This window comes from Taeniopygia guttata, chromosome 1 (assembly GCF_048771995.1).
Source record: "Taeniopygia guttata chromosome 1, bTaeGut7.mat, whole genome shotgun sequence".
Taxonomy (NCBI): domain Eukaryota; kingdom Metazoa; phylum Chordata; class Aves; order Passeriformes; family Estrildidae; genus Taeniopygia; species Taeniopygia guttata.
In genome coordinates, this window is record NC_133024.1 from 23,092,914 (window position 1) to 23,110,198 (window position 17,285).

Genomic DNA, 17,285 nt, shown 5'->3' on the forward strand with positions numbered 1-17,285 from the left:
GCCTATCTTTAATTTGTCTTCTTTCATGAAGAGACATAAAAATGTGGTTCTTAATTATAAGATCAAATACTGGTACCTTTTTTTTTTTTCAATAGGATCCCTGTCTCATTCAGTGCACAGAATGGAATACACTTAGGGACTGAATGAGTTTTGCCATAAACAAAGCTGATTTCTATAGGTCTCCTGTTGCATTTGCTGCCAGTGATGAAGGTTATGTATTGAATTGGGCAGGGGGCTGTTCAAAAACAGAAGAATGGTCTCGTATTTTGGCAATTGAATACTGCCCTGAAGAATTAGGCTTTTTCCAGCCTCTTGTCACAAGTTCCTATGTGATATGAAAAGGCCACGTAAATGAGGTTTTCCATGGGTGGCCACTAATTGGCGTGTTCTTGTTTTCTGGATTCTTGGTTTGAGACACCTGGGGTCTGACTTGCAGAAGAGCAGAGCTGGTATTGTGTGGAGGTTTGCTGTCAACACACACAGAGCTGGGGAAATACTAATCCGAGGCATCGCGAATTGGGGACCCAAAATTTGTCATTGCTCTGGTTTATCATAGCCTCTTTTTGTTTGATTTTAGTGTCTGTATGATAGAGATTACAACCCCACCTATCTCCCTGGGAGAACATCCATTAAGGCTCATGAAGCAATGAGATATTATGGCAAAATAGCAACACAGAGAAAGACCATGAAGAAATCAGAATTTTGAATTCAGTGATGGGTTTGAATGGTGGGTGGCAAATACGGCATTTTGCTGTGCTTGAAATTAGGATAATACTGGAAATTAGGAAAATACTGAATTGCTACCCACTCTGTGAGCTCTGTCCTTTGTAGTAGCTGAGGTGGGGAACACTTTCAAGGAAAAAAAAGATACAATAAAGACTATTAAAAGGCATCTGCAGGAAAGTCAAAGTGAGGTTTCAGAGGTAGTGTCCATTTTACATTTTCTGCTTCTGCCTTTAACATGTGCCCCGAAAGATGCTTTTGAGACAGGCTTTTTATGTAATACATGAGTCCCATTACTTTTGACTTGTGCCTGTGAATGTTAGGTTGCAAAATAATTGGGAAAAAATGGGCCAAAGCTGTTATTACTGAGACTAGTGCTACACTTTTCATTGATATTGGAGGGAAGAACCTTAAGAAACCAATCCTGCAACACTCTTGTTAATACTCCATTTGTATATGAGGAAACCAAGGCACAGATCTAAGTGGAATAATCTGCTGCAGTAATTCTGCCTGTTTTCTCTTTATATAACCAACAGCTTTTAAACTAGCATTCATGTCTCTTCTGAATGAATTAATTCTAGAAAGGACAGAAAAATGATATGTTTGTTCCTTTCTTCTTCCCCCCCCCTTCTTCTCACCTGAAATAAAATGAGTAATGAAAAGAATTTGTTTGCTTTATTTGCCAGTCGTTTTTTCTTTGTGTCTGTGGGGTGGAACATATATCTGCCTACGGGACTCTGTGGGAGGATCTCATAAGGAAGAGCTGCCCCTGAAGTAGTGGAAGCAAGCAGGTCCATGCTGTCATAGAGCCTGGATTCTGAGATTGTGCTGGTCTCATGAAGTTCCAGGTTGTTGCCCTGGAGGATCTCCAGGTGGGGAGGTTGTGCTCACAACAGGGTCTGGATCATAAGCTACACACCAGGATGTGCTTAAGAAAGAGATCAGAGTCTTCAAACTCTGCTTAAGGGAGCATGAGAAGAGGCAAGAACCTTGGTGGTACAGTCATACACTTTTATTGATGAGAGCCTTCTCCAAATCTGAATATGCTGTTGCTTACTGTGGAGATCGTGAATATTTGTATTGCTTGTATCAAATCTCTAGTTTGTAAGATGGGACACAATTTTCTGGTCAGGCACAGGCAGGGAATTTTTCCTACCATGGCTACATGTGCTAGCTGCTGCTGAACTGTTGTGTTGCCTCCTAAGCCTCTGTGTCCATGAATTATCTCCAGAAGAAAGTTACTTCCCCAACGAGTGCACAAAGCACTGCTGACAGTCAAAGACAGAGCAATCAGAAGAAATATTTCATGGAGGCAGTGTAGGTGGCCAAAAGAGAAGGTCTTGTTCTCAGGTCTGGAGGAAGGACACTGTCCCTCTACCACTTAAGAATGAAGTGGAGAGGCTGTCAGTATAGGAAAGAAATACACCATGTTGCAAAGTGAAAATGTGGTTGTCTCTCCAGGCCAAACCTGATGCATATTTGCCAGGAAGGCAGTGGAAATGTAGACCTTGTGTTAGCTTTTGTGACATGGTGGGGATTTTATAGTCCCTACTGTTCCCAAAGCAGATGGGATTTTAGCTTAACCTTGCTGTAACGCTTGTGGAAATGTGCACTGCTATGGCACAGAAATGGAAGGGGTGGCAGAAAAGGCACCAGACTACATCAGGAGAGAGATTTATTGGAAGTATCTGTGATTGTGGGACTTTGCTGGCTTCATATCCCTCTAGAAGGAGAAGCACTGACCACAGCAGATAATACTGTAACTTGTAAGCACCTGCCCTGGAACTGAAGGGGCCTTACCAGCTAAGGTCAGCTTTCCCATCTCACAAAGTGCAGTAAGTGGCCCCACTGTCAGGGTTTGCTTGCTTCTCTTCCATGGTTCTGAACTGTTCTTGCAGAGGGCAAAATGTGCTTCTTGTTGCTCTGCCTCATTATATCCACCCAGTTCCATCTTTCACATATGATTCATTTTTTCTCAGCTTCATGCATTATTGTATCATCGATGCTGATACCCCCAACCTCTAGATAGTATCAACTTCTCTTAGATACTTGCCTCTAAACTCTTCTTGCTGTCAGGTGCAGCAGACAACAGAGGATGCCGAGTACCTCTGAGGGGTACCATACCAAGCAGTTCTGCTGTTTGGAAATCCATTTATGAAAGCTGAGCAGCACAGAAATGCCTGGAGATGTTAATCAGAATTGGAGATAGGCACAGTTTTTTTCAAAAACCACAAGCTTCAAGTACTGTGGTGTAAACAGGAGGTAATTTTATTGCCAGTGGCAGTGAAATAGTGCTCAGTTATACAGAGCATGGAAAGTCCTAAACAGGATTTCTGCCTTTCCTTTGCTCCACTTCTATCAATGCCCTGTGCTTCTGCCCTGCAGCAGCCCTGCTATTCCAGCTCTGATGTTCCAGGATAGCTACAGAGCTGACAAAACCTAGGCAAGGGTATAGCTGATCCTTTGAACAAAGTAATTCTCTCTACAGTAGCTTTTTTGCACATATTAAATGATTAAATCTTTAGGGGGCTTTTCCCCGATGCAGTAGTGGTGCATTCATTAAACTGCCAGATAAGATGTACTTTCTATTAATTTTTTTTTTTTTTTTTTTTTTTTTTTTTTTTTTTTTTTACTAAGAAAAACCCTTCATATTCCACTGATAATCCTGCTTCACCTAATTCAAGGATGGACAACTTGTGGCTTTGGACCCAGAGGCAGATACTGAGTGTAACTCCCACAATGGAATCACAGAATCATTTAGCTTGGAAAAGACTTTTAAGATTGTTGAGGCCAACCTTTGTCCGATCAGCACCTTGTCAACTAAACCATGGCACTGAGTGTCACATCCAGTCACTTCTTGAACACCTCCAGGGATGGCAACTACACCACCTCTCTGGACAGCCCATTCCAATGCATGATATGCCTTTCTGTGAAGAAATTCCTCCTTGTGTTAAACCTTAACCTCCCCTGGTGCAGCTTGGGGTTATGGAGATATGCTGTGTTACTGCCAGCACACTGCTGATGTTATGAGTGCTTTTTTATCCATATCTCCATGTGGGAGGAAGCCCCCAGGGGCTTCTGAGGCCACCAGCTTCCTACAAGCTCTGGGACTCAGCTGGACACTTGGCCTCATCCCATCCCACACTGGATGCTGGTACCCTGGGGAGCCATTGCTTGGGAGCAGCTTTTTCAAAGACTAAGGGTACTGGTCAGGGGCTTGACACCTCTTGGACATTTAAAGTTGTTTTCGGTTTTTTGGGGTTTGTTGTAAGATGCTGATGAAGCCAAAAGGTTTGAGCTCCCATGATGTAGTTCATTACATTTTAGAAAGTGAAATCTGGGTAAAAGTTGAATCATACCACATTATTGGGAGTGGAAATAGATTTAGACTTCAGCTGCAACATGAGCTAATATATGTGTGAAAAAGACCATGGAGAAACTATGTTAGAAGAAAGGTGTTAAAGATGCTAAGGCAAATATAAAAAAAACAAGCCAACACTGGGAATGTAGTTGTCTGTGCAACCTCAGTATGGTCTTCTCTTGTGAATGCATTTCAGTACATTTCTAATGACAGGAACACATTTTTCTCTTCAGGGATTCTGACCACATTCAGGTCACAGAATGGACAGTGCTCACTTAATGAGCAGTTATTCAATATTTTGAATTCTCAAATAAGTCAGTGTGTGACCTCCATAACTTTGCTTAATAGTATTCAAACCTTGTTCTGAAATCAGAAGTACAAATTTACTCTTGAGCTGTCTTGTGATTCTGAGCACATCCCTGATATCACTTAGTAAATCTTTGCAACAGCCATGTGAGATAACAGAATATTTTTACTCCATTTTTGCAGGTGGACAGCTGAGGCACGAAGAGTTTGGTCAGCAGGATGCCCTAGTTTTTATGTCCTGAATTTTAGAAACAGAGGGCCTGACCTTTATTCATAGTTTTCGTTTTCAGTTTCACATATCTCAAAACATCTCCCATTACTGTCAGCTGCAGCTCTGAGTGCTCGGCACTGCTCCAAATGAGACTCAAGGTGTCTGAAGTCAGCTACTCAGAGATGCAGAACTTGTCACTTGGAATGACCCCATGAAAAACACGGGCCAGGATAACAGAGGAATCAGCAGCAAAGGTGGGGCAGAGGTGTAGGACAGCCATCTGTTAGCTGCCCTAACCCTGAACTTCTGTTCTCCTTTGCCAAACTTTTCCCTCCTGCATTTTAACTTCCAACTTCCAACTGCAAAAATTAGGACCAAGATTTTAGTGTAATCCTTTTATACCCCTGAGTTTCCTAATCTCCAAATATCCAGATTTCCTACTAGCGCTTTAAGTCTTCTTTAAGCCACTTTGTTTTACTTTGCAATCTCACAGCAGATATTTACAAGCCTTTTTCCAAACAGTGGCAGGGTGGTATTAGGTAATTTACAGAACTGCTCTAACAAATAAGATTTATATAGGCAGGAGCCTAGCAGGATTTTCAGAAAGCCTTGGTGCCTAATTCACACTGGTTTCAATAGGATTAAGGCTATGAGGCATTTGTTAAGATCCCACTATTCATTCCTTAAAATCTGGCCCTTTAATTCTTCTTTGAATCAAGTTTATAGGGAACTGTTAGAGCTTAAGCATAGGAATGTATACTAAAATGTTAATAATTCATGGTAAAGTTCTGTGAGAGTACAATCTTGGGGGAATGTGTTATATTTTCTTCAGGCTTCAAAATAATTGCTTCTGCAACCAAAGGAAATTACATGTAGAAACTTTTTTCTCTGCTTTGCACTGAAATCAAAATGTTAGTCACCTGAAAGCCCCAGCAGGTGCAATTCCACATGAGTATCCACAGATAATCTAAGGATCAGGCAGATTCCAAAAAATTAATGGTTGGTTTGAGAGTACAGAAAGTGTTTGTACATTCGTAACTCATTCTTTCTGGAAAGAATCAAGTGAGTCTTGTTGAATTTAATCTGTTTGAAAGTATTCTCTATTTAGGATTAGTTTCTGATTTAATTTCAGTAGCATTTAATGAATTCATTATGCAGCCTGACTTCAGGCAGTGTGTTCATTGCAATTTGCTCACTTGCTCCATTATGTTTATACATATGTTTGTGTTTGTGACATGCAGTTGGTGATAGTTGTACCATATAATTTCCTCCCCCCCAGCTGGGAAGGAGAGAAAAGAAAGAGTTACCAAAAAAAGAAAAAACAGAAAAAAAAAAAAAAAGAAAGAAAGAAACCACTATACTCCTGGGCTAAGATTTTAGATAGATAATCATTCACTATGATGGAATTTGCATGTTTTTTCATTGTTTCTATTTTCCTGACAGAGGGACTGGTTAATATGAAAAGTGTAGTACAAGAAGTGACATGACCTGGCCACGTAATGTAGACATATGCATACCATAATTGGGTTGTTTGAGCAGACCTATGAGTTTTTTGACTCCAAGGATGTGTCTTATGAACTATTTGATATTTTTATTGTTAATGGGTCAATAAATTGTTCTGGCAAGAACCAGCCTTGTCCTGTGACTTGCTGAAGAAGTAGAATCATGACTTTCTACCAAAAAATAACATTATATTTAGGTGGTGCTAGGGGAAATAAGCTGGCTTCTGTAGTATCTGAATTGTTTTTCCTCTGTAAATCAGTGTGCTCCCTATGCCCTTTCAACACACTCTCATTGTCTTGTCTCCCATTGCTTGTTTAATTGCTTCCTTTCCGACACCACAAGGGAGATCCATCCCAAGGATGTGGAAATAATAATGGTTTTCAGTGTTATAAATCCTCCTACATTTGGTTCTTCTTAAAGTGAGTACCTCTTCCTTCATCTGGAAGGAAGGATGATAGGAACCCTGATGGAAACTCTTGGACAACCACTCATGAGGGTTTGACATTCTTCTATTTCCTCTTACTTTTCTTGCCTGTTCCAGCTGCTTGACATCCTCAGAAAACTTCTAAATGTGCTGAATAGTATTTGAGGGGAACTGACAAGAAATGGAGCAGTCAGACTCAGTCCAGTGGTAGCAATCCATGTGTGGATTGCTAATTATCTATAGGACTTGGCCATTCATAAGTTCCTTTAAGCTTTTTCCCCCCTTTCTTTATCCCCAAGTGTTTAGCTATTTTCAGCTCCACCTATTTTAAAGGCTGCAGCTTTTCCTCCTGCCTTTGGGAGTCTGATCCACACATTGATTTATTTTGAGCTATATTGCTAATTACTATTTTTGTAAGTATAGTGTTTCATTATTCATTAAAGCTGGGGAGACATTTTAGTAATTTCTAAGTAGAACAAATGTAAATTCAGTAATCAAGTAAGATCTCTGGTTAGGGTTTAAGAGGGCTAGGAGGAGTGATCTGACAAAGGAGCTGGTATGACAACTGAGAGCTGTTGATATATGAAGGAGTGTTACTAAAAAGGCAGAAACTAATGCTGGCATGGACAAGATGCAGGGACTGGCTGAAATGTGGGGAGGAATCTTTTAGTTCACTGAATGAATAAACTGCCACAGGAGCCCAGAGAGTCATTTTTTGGGGCAAATGTCCCGAGACTGGTAAAAAACACTCCTGCAGGGTGGATGAACAAAGTCAGCCATGCTGCACTGTACAGGGAGGGTCTAGAGGACCCTGGAGATTTTCAATTATTTTCTCTTTAGTGTGTGACAAAGCCACTCAGCAGGAACTGGCTCTTACTAAGAGAAGAGGAAACACTGTCCATTTTCTGGTGTTAGTGCAAGCTTCCCAGTGCTTTCTGTCTGGCTTTGCATGAGTTCTGAGGGAAGAAAGTTCCTATTCCGGAAAGTCAGGATGAAAACCCTAATTCCATATCACAACTGCATCAGAGTAGAAAGACATGGAAGTAGCTTTGTGCCCTCTGGCTGGCCAGCCATCGTAGGAGTCCTTACCAAGGTCCCTTTTTCCTCAGCTTCTCTGCCAGGGGCCCTCTGAGTAAAGCCCCCCACAGGTTGGGCTCCAGGGGTTTCTGGATGTAGAGTACAGTTCTGCTACAGATGCACCAGTTGCAGAGTCATCTAAACTGTGCCCGGGCAAAAGACATTGTGATATGCAGTGCTTTGAGGCTACTGACATACTTCCTGACTGAAAATGGAAAAAAACTAGAAGACCTTATGACCAAGATGCTAAATACTTATTGAAGCCCTTTTTTAATAACAGCTTTAAAATGGGAAGCAGGGTGGTGAAAAAATTGAAATAAATAAAGGTGGTAATCTTCCTGCAACAGGAAGATTAGAAGATGTGGATGACTATTTAAATGTGCCTGTGATATACTAGCCCTTACAAGTGGTGGATCCAAAGACTTTTTCCAAGGGCTTTTTTCCTAGCACATCTATTCAACATGTTCCATTTGGCCAGGGGTCTTTATAGCATGAAAATAGCAGGGTCCACAAAGGGGTTTTTGCAGCAGGCACTGCAGGCTTGCCTCCCCCTCCTCCCTTTTCAATAGGGTTGAATACAGTAAAGGAGCAAAGGAGGAAACAGAATGGCTCAAAGCCATATGTGCATTTCCCATAGCTCAGTGCCAGGGTCTAGAAAAAATGATTAAGCCCTGGGGTTACTGAGTCTTGTGTTCAGGATCTTCCCGGTCAAAAACCATGCCTGTACTCTGGTGACAACCCACCTGAAAAGGGGTGTGGCACAACATTGTGCCCTCCGGACTATGCCACTAAGGAGTGACAGCAGCAATCAGAGACCTGATTTATCAGTTTTACAGACCTTGGGAAGCACTGGAGTTACACAAACCAGGCATAGTCTTAGGCAGTCAAGCCCAGATTCTGTGTGAAAGAAGCTGTGTCATACATGTCCCCTCTGGAGACCTCTCAAGTTCCAGCAGACACTTAAGCCCCCCTTTAGGATATTCTCATCCTGCACTGACAGGAGGAAGTAGATAAGAGCACGGCTTAAATATTGCACAATGCTTTACTGAGCTACACACCATGCATTTGAGGTTCTTGCAGCACTACAAATACTAATTTAATTATGTTCAGAGTCCTTCTGGAACTTAACAATATCTCCAATTTGTAAGTTGTTTGGAGCAGTGGACCACAGAGATATTGTAAAAATTATCCCTAGCAAAATGTCACTGGAATCAATGAAATGAAACTCCACTTTCATCATCTGACATTGCTTTTGGCACTGGACTTCAAATAAGATTACTGTACTACTGTTAATCAGTAAATAAGTTGGAATAGAAGGAATAGAAGAAAATGGTCTGGATCTTCTCACACTTTTCTGTGAGTCAGCAGTATGTAAGAGCTCATAGTGGGACCAGTGACCTGTCTCCTGTATTTGACATCTTAAAAGTAGGTCTAAGTCTTCCTGTTCTCACCTGTAGTAGTGCCTAAGCACGGAGGAGATATTGATAGATCTCCTTCTATGCTTCTACTTTAAACACGTATGAGAAATGAACAGTAAGTGTAGGCCAAGAATAATTTCACATAAAGTTTTCTTTAAGGTCCCTTGCATCCAAGATATAGAGGTGCTCAGAATAATTCAGATTCATAAGATAGGTCCATGTCTTACCCACTGCTTGTAGTGAATTCATATACAGACTGTCACAACAGTCCTGTCAGAAACCTTGTAGAAGATCTGTGGGGCAGATATTAACACTGGTGCCACTGAAGTAAAGATGGGTGGAGACAATGGCCAGGGCAAGCCAGGGGATGCATAAGGGCAATCTTGGGGTCAGTCAAGTCCCAGTGGGCCTGATGATCTACAACATAAATCAATAAACTGAGCTTCTATGAAGATCAGATCCAGACTCGACACCCTCATTCTCTGCCTTCCAGCAGTTAGGCTGATATCCTGGCCTAGTGAAACTGAGGCTGGTGTTAACAGGGTCAAGAAATCCTATGGAGGAAAAAGCAGAGCTAGTAGGGCTGTTCCTGCTCCTGGCTGGCTGAGGAGAGGCCATGCCAGTGAGACCTGTTGGATCCATCAGAACCAGAAGCTGATAAAAAGCCTGCTACCCCAGTGAGAAGAGAGAGTCTATACTGATAGGCAGAAGCCTTGGCAATGGATTGCTGCACTTTGGGGATACAATATTATTGTGCACACAGAGTTCAACTCTGCAGCAGGGTTGTGGGATTGGCCTATTTGGAACTAAAGCTGAAGAGGCTATGGAAGAGGATATCTTTGGCAGAGCTGTTTTCAAGCCAGTTTGTCAAACTGTGTAGACTTACAACTCTGTTTTTTTTGGTTTTGCTAAGAGCAGATCTGATGATTTGAAAGATTGTATGCTGCTCCTCACTGAATGGGGAAGCTGTTGGCTAAAGGTGATGCTTGGGGCTAGGCTCTCTTTCAAGACTGGAAAAACAAAAGACAAAGGTCTGACCAGTAGGTTAATGGAACAGTAAGAAAGGCACTGCTTACTGTACTGGCCTTGCTAGATCCCAATCAAAAATCCTTTTTCTGCTTTCTTCAGCTCACCATGTAGTTTCAGCTGAGATACACACCTTTGTCCCTCCTAAAGTTTAATTGCTGTGTGTGACACTGAAGGCACAGGTGGCAGCCACAGGGTTTCACCTGGCTATAGCTGCAGTTCAGGAGAAGAAACACCATTTCTTTGTGCAGGTGCTCGGTATAAAGCAGTGGTGGTGTCACAAAGGGCAAGTCCTGCCTGAGTGACCTAGTGGTTTTCTGTGATGGAGTGACTACTCCAGTGAGCAGGGGAAGGGCTATAGATGTCAACATGTGGACTTCTGCAAGACCTTTAAAATGGTCCCAAATGACATCTTTCTGTCTAAACTGGAGAGATTGATTTGATGGGAGGACTCTTTGGTGGGTGAGGAATTGGTTAGACAGTTACCTCCAGAGAGTAGCAGTCAACAGCTTGAAACCCCTGTAGACACTGATGGCAAGTGGTGACTTTTAGGAGTCTATATGGGGACCAGTGCTATTTAATGTCTTCCTCAGTGACAGAGACAGAGGAATCAAGTGCACCATCAGCATATTTGTAGACAACACCAAGCTGAGTGCTGTTGACAGGCCTGAAGGATGGGATGCCCTGTGTTGCCATGGAGGGAATGGGGTAGGAGCAGGACATAAGCTTCTGCTTCCTATGGAGGTCATTCTGGAGACCTTGCATAAGCCTGGACTCTGGGGAATCTCAGCAGCTGTCTGCCCAAGATCTCAGGGGAGCAAGTCTGAGCAGGAAATTAGCCTCTGTGCCCTGAGTGAAGCTAGGGAAAAAAAAAAAAAAAAAAAAAAAAAAAAAAAAAAAAAAAAAAAAAAAAAAAAAAAAGGGGGGGGGGGATAGACTGGGCGAGAAAATGTAGGGAGGGAGAGATATTGATAATTCTGGGTTTTATTACCTGCTCATGGTAATCAGACTCTGATTTCAGAGTCTGAATATGCTGCTTCAAAATAGTCCACATAGCAGCAACCATCCTTGCCCAAACTGCCCGAAACCCAACCAAGAAAACCACATAGTTTGAGCTTAAAAAAGTAAAATTTCTATTTAGTCCAGTGACATGCAAGCTTGCATTTCTATCTAAGCACAACTGCATCAAAAATAATCTGTTCTTTGAATGGCCTTTTCTAATCGAATCATAGTTCAAGGGAAATTTTCCACTGGGTCCTTTTGCTGAATTTCTTCAGTGTGGGCTATTTTGGTAGTAGATTTACATTGTCAGCTTGGATACTTTCCTGCTTCTTTTCTAGGCTTTGATCCCTCGATTTGAATGCCTGCTGAGTGGTTCCTTCTGGAGTGACACAAGTAATTCCCTCCAAAAAGGAGACTAGACACAACTGACAGTACAGTATGCACTAGGATCCAACCTCAAGCAAGAGCATAGATGTTGATTGTGCCAAACCCTCAAGACCCTCAAGACAGTCCCCACAGACCTCGTGGCCTGAAGTGCCTTCATACACTTAGGCCACACCCCAGGGTATGCACACACGCTTGGCATGAACTATAAAAGCACCACCTTCTCAAGTTCCAACCCACTCCTGTCTCGGAGACTCTGGGTGCTTTAAATTGAAAGATGAGTGAGTGCAGCCTGTGACCCACAGCCACCAAAGTGCTCCATAGAGCCCAGACCAGACCCAAGGCAAGTGTTTTCCCCTGTGAGCTTCTCTGCTCCAGAAACATGAACATCATCCTGAACATCACCCTCTTTGTATCCCCTTCAGGGACAAGGCTCTACTTTCTTTCACCTGGCCTGCAAAGGCAACATAAACAGTAGTGATGTTTTTTATTTTCTGTTTAACTGCTGGAGCTGTTGGAGCTTCAGGGTGGCAGAGGACACTGTGGTTGACCACCAGCTTAAGAGAAACAGGGTGACTGACAGAAGGGAGGGTCACAAAACAGGTGAAGTGAGTATGGATTTATTGAGAAGGCTCACTAGAAATATCTGAATGGATTTAGCTTAATTGTCTTCTATCTCTCTTTGCAGCCACTGTAATGAATGAATAACATCCATCCCTCTGCCTGACTGTCATCTTATTTTAATCTAGGCACCATAAAATAGAGGGGAATTTTCCTACGTATGGGAGGATCTTGTAGAGGAAAGGGTGGAAACCCCATTGTTAGAGGATTTGAAACTGGAGAGCTGAAACCATGCTAGTTACACCCTGGGGAGCAGTCCTGCATAGGCCTTCAGAGGGATGAATTAACCTTTTCTTTCTCAAGGATGTTTTACCCACCATCACCACAGCCATCCTGGGAGAGTAAAGGAACTCTGTTTGTTTCCTCACCTTGAAGACAGGTTGTGCTGGCAGGTGCCATCCTCTAGCCAGGTGTCTTCACACCATTTAACTGGGTTTTAAAAAGCTGTTCTGTGTGCTAAATCGCTTCCTCACTTCCCAAAGTGTGAAAGCCTTTTCTCTCTTTCACGTGTCCATGCTTCGCTCCTTCTGGGGAGACAGCTGGTCTTTTTTTTTAATACATTCTGCTCCTTAAATGCTGTCTCTGAGACAAATCAGGTCATGTGGAGCCAAGCCCATGAAAAAGGCTGAGGTGACTCAATCCTGGGAAATCACTAGGAGCTGGATGCCTAAATTTCTTTGTGAGTCCCAGTGGCCTTGAGTAACATCAGTAAGAACATACATTGTGTTCTAGTCAGGAACAGAGTATAGGCTGAGATGCCTCTTAACCTAACAAATAGCACAGGTATTTGGGTGATTCAGCACTAGTTTCACCTAAATAACTGAAGGAAAGGTTGCCACACGTACTTTAGCACAGGTGTAATGAGAAAATAATGACTCTGGGCCCTTATTCCTTTGTGTGGAGAACACAGTTGTTTGTTTAGGGTTTTTTTACCCAGTAATAATCAGATGCCATATTTCCCTTGGGTGAAATGGCTGAAGTGTGTTATTGATAACTGTCAATGGTCCTATGGATGTCCAAGCTCTGGCCAGTATTGAAGCCCTGTCTGGTGAAAGGTGTGTAAGTCCTAAATCTGGGCTCCCAGCACACCGTTTTCAAAATACTGGGAGATGGCCACATGTACCAAAGGGCTCTGGGATTTGGTGTCATGTTGAAGAGGAGCTCCTAACTAAGGACAGAAAGGAGCAAGACACCAGGGTGATGGCTGAGTATATAGCAGCCTGATGCTAGGATAAATGTTAAGGAGGTTGATACATGCTATATATTGGAGGGCAGAGAAACACCAGGAAAAGGAGAGCTAGAGAGAGAAGCAGAAGAAGCTGTGTAATATTCAAATATATTCCAATGAAACAGTAAGTTCTTTCTTGGTCTCTTCACCCCAGCATTCAGAATACAAAACAATGTGATAATTTTTACCAAGGAAGGGCAATGAGGTACACCATGAGAGACAAGTGAGACAAGTGGACTAACAGCAAACAAGGACCAAAGCATTCAGTCGTCTCCTTTCTTTGCCTATATGTGGCTGCAAACACGTGGAACATCTAGAAAACATCTAGGTTCTCAATTTCTCTTTTCTTGAAGTACCAGGACAGGAGATATTTAAAAGGGTCTGGAGATTATAGTAATACTTCCTTAATTCTTTTCCATAATTCAACACCCCCCTGCCCCCACCTCCAATAGGCTGTGAGTTTGGAGATGGAATGTGTAAAAGCAGCCAGAGATTAGAAATCTTCTTGTCATGGCTCCAGGAAATTTCTACATTCCTGGTACCTGAGAATTAACCTCTGCCCTATTTGTGATTTAACATTAATTTATCTCCTACTCTCTCACCTACATGATAGAAAGGAAATTTTCACTTACAGGAACAGTCTGCATGGGAAGAGATGTCCTAGAAACCTGGAGGTGTGGCAGACAAGCAGATGGGGATGGTGAGAGGATCATCCCTCCAGGACTGGAAAGATGCTGTGGGCTGTGTAGATAGAGACATAAATGTGTGTTTCATAAAGGCAGAGCTTTGCACACTGGCTTCATTGGGTGTGTGAGGATAGTCTAAATAAAAAAAATGGACATGTTTGACTATGTCCTTTTATGGATCTGTTTAGCTCTTCATCCACTCCCTCAGTGATACCATTTTGCCATTACAGGATCTATGATTTAATTAAACCTAAATGAAACAGAGGACATTTGCTCTGTGTAAAATGGCAATACATTGCATATACCCTAACAGTATCATGAATATCTCAGTATTAAGTATTGGTGTGAGTTTACACATAAATGTGTAAATGAAGGGGAGGGAGGTGATGGAATACTAATATCTGAAACTTATCCCTGCCAGACCTGATTCCTGACAGAGACTCTAGATTCCATGCAGACACTAGTAACAAGAGTCACTTTATTCTAGCCACAATACTACAGCCAAGATGTCATGAATGCTTGGAGATAGATAAGACAGACAGATTTCTTGTTTTCCACTGAGATGGTTTTGAATGTATCCTGGCAGGGCTTACTCACCCTTTGAGCTCTCCAAAGAAGACAAATTGCTTTCCAGGAGCTTCTGCTGTGTACAGGTTATTTTTGAGCACTTCCTTAATTAAGGTTTATCTGCTGTGCACATAATTCACAGATTAAAAGCCCTTGGGGCTTTTTTTTTTGTGTTAACAGAAGTTTCCCCCTGAACAACCTGTTTCTCACCCAACCCATTGTTATACAACATGACACACATTCTTTATGGATACCGTGTCCTACCCCAGAAGTAGCTGCAGGCCAGTAGCCTGAAAAAAAAATAATTTCAAATGCCTGGGATGCTTTACTGGGGAAGGACTGAATAGAAACAGGATTCCTGAGGGCCACAGTTGGCAAAGACAAACTATTAGTACATTTCTTTCATACAGGATCCTGAACTTCACCTCTGCCCCAGTCTCATGTTTCTTATCTTTTGTATCTGAAATTATACTGAAAGCACCCTGCTGGAAATATACTTTGCAGTTGCACAACTTGGGCTCTGGCAAGGACTCAGTTGGATGTCATCCTAACTGGGAGAAGAGGACAGTGATGTCACTAGAATAGCAAAGGAGCCTTTTAGCTCTGCTATGCTGTAGGTGCAGGTGGGAGGTTTTGGTCTGACCTCTCTGGAGAGAAGTGCTCTTCCCATCCCCTGCTAGGTCAGGGGCTGACAGGGGTACAGGGCTACCCCTGTGCCTTACTGTACCCTGGACTCTGGCTAACAGGGGAAGGAGAGGATTGCATAGCCTAGGTAACAGGGCAGCTCCTCTGGAGTCAGAAAGTCAGGCATGCAGCAGCCCACAACCTGTAATAGCTGTCTTGGTTGGTGTAGGAAGTATGTGGCATGTGAGAGCTACAAGGCCAGTGGCAAGAGAGATCTCCCTTCAGTCAATGTTTTTCTTATTTGTCCAGGGATTAACAATTTGGTCACATTCATTAATGGTTTCACAGGAATCAGGCAGGGGGACTGGACCCTTAAGGCCTCATAGTTATGTCTAAATTGTCTTTCCAGTCTCCCAGTCTTGCTGCTGTTTGAGACTAGCCTCAGTGGGGAGAAGGAATCAAAGCTACAGCATTTAAGTGTCCTACAGTTCTCTGAAGGAGTACCAGTCTATTTTCATGTTGCTGTGGCTACGGTGTAATGCTGGCACATCCAAGATCTCCTTAAACCAGCTAATTCAGGTATTAGCAGTTAGGTTGCCACAGCAACACAGGACTTACTGCAAGCTGCAAAACTTGTCTGAGGAACAGGATGGATGAGCCTGTGTGGGGCTCTGCACTATCTGGCTAGTTTAAACATGCTTCAGATTTGTTTCCACCTCCTTGTGCTGAAGTAGGCTGAAAAGCTTACCCAGATGCTGAGTAACAGTGTTGAGCTAGCTATGCAAGACACACAAGAATGGTTGCAGCCTGCTGGTGCCTGTATTGTCTTTCCATGTAACCATCACCTGCTCTCTGACAAGCTGAGACAAACATGAAAAGCCCACTTCCATACGGTGTCATTTAATGCTTTTGAGGGAATGTAGACATAATGCTTACCCTGTGACTGGTGCAACAACCATTTTGTCCCTGGGCATAGTCAGGAGCAGAAAAACTCCTTGAGCAGAATTCTGTGTATAAATACCATTTACATATTCATTCACAGCCTTTTTCACCCCCTACATAAGCATCCTGTGCCTCTCCCATCTCACTTCCCACTGTATACAGACCCATCCACATCCCCGCACAGCTGTGTGGGGTGGCAATTTTCTGTGATGATTTGAGGCTTCTCACTCCTTGGCCACCATAGCCACTTAAGGAAAGATGAGCACCAGTGCTAGGGTGAGGGAGCTGTGCTCACTGGAGACCCAGGAGCACAGAGGGGGTACCACTTCTGGCATGGCAGTGCACACCGCATTGGTTCCCTGGCTGAGCATCACTCCCATGTGTGCTTGACCCTTTCTTGTGCTGTGGAAAGTCTGTTTCCCAGGAATTGCTGCTGCTGTTGCCACTCTTCTTTCCCCCTCTCCACAGTCATGATGTTTCCAGTGCCACATTGGCACGTTGCAGTGGCTTCTTCTCCCTTCTTTCTGCCACACTTTGACTGAACGTGTTTGTAGGTTGTCCCCTCTTTCTTCTGGTCTGGAGCCTTTTCCCAGATGGCACATCCCAGTTGCAATGGCCAAAGGAGTGTTTCCCTCTTTCCATGCAGGAATAAATGCTTCTGTCTTTCCCAGTCAGCTTGTTTTCTTTTTTTTGTGACCTGAGTCAGTGTTAGAAACCAGGTGCAGACAGCAAAGAGGCCAGTGGCTCTGCTTCCAAGTAGGCCTTTTGAATGCTTCCCCATGGCACTATTAATAGAACAGTGTCCTTTCATCAATATGCTGCTGAGCTGTTTCTTGCCCAAGGCCTGCTAAATTATTGGGATGAAGCATAGTCTGTCCTGTTGATTCAGTGAAGGTTTATAAGCTAAGTATTATCTCTCTGCAGCAGACCAGTGTGAGGCACAGGCTCTGTTTTGGTCCCATTTAAGACTTAATGGATGATTTAAGTGTAAAAAACACAGGGAATGCCTGCTCTTTGTTAGAAGGCTGAATTCTCCCCCCTATAGTCAGAGAAATAATAATAGTCAGCTGAAATTGGAAAGAGTGATAATAATCTGCCTATTAATCCTTCAGTGAAACCATGAGTGGAGAGCAAAGGCAAAGCGCTTGGAGCGCTTGTGGGCAGGGAGTTTGTGAGGAGTAC

At 42.9% G+C, this 17,285-nt stretch overlaps 1 protein-coding gene across 1 annotated transcript in view; it reads left to right on the top strand.

Moving 5' to 3' along the window:
- GAP43 (growth associated protein 43) overlaps positions 1-17,285 on the top strand; it is a 58,482-nt gene that overhangs the window by 12,330 nt on the left and 28,867 nt on the right. The gene's annotated exons all lie outside the window — the stretch shown is intronic.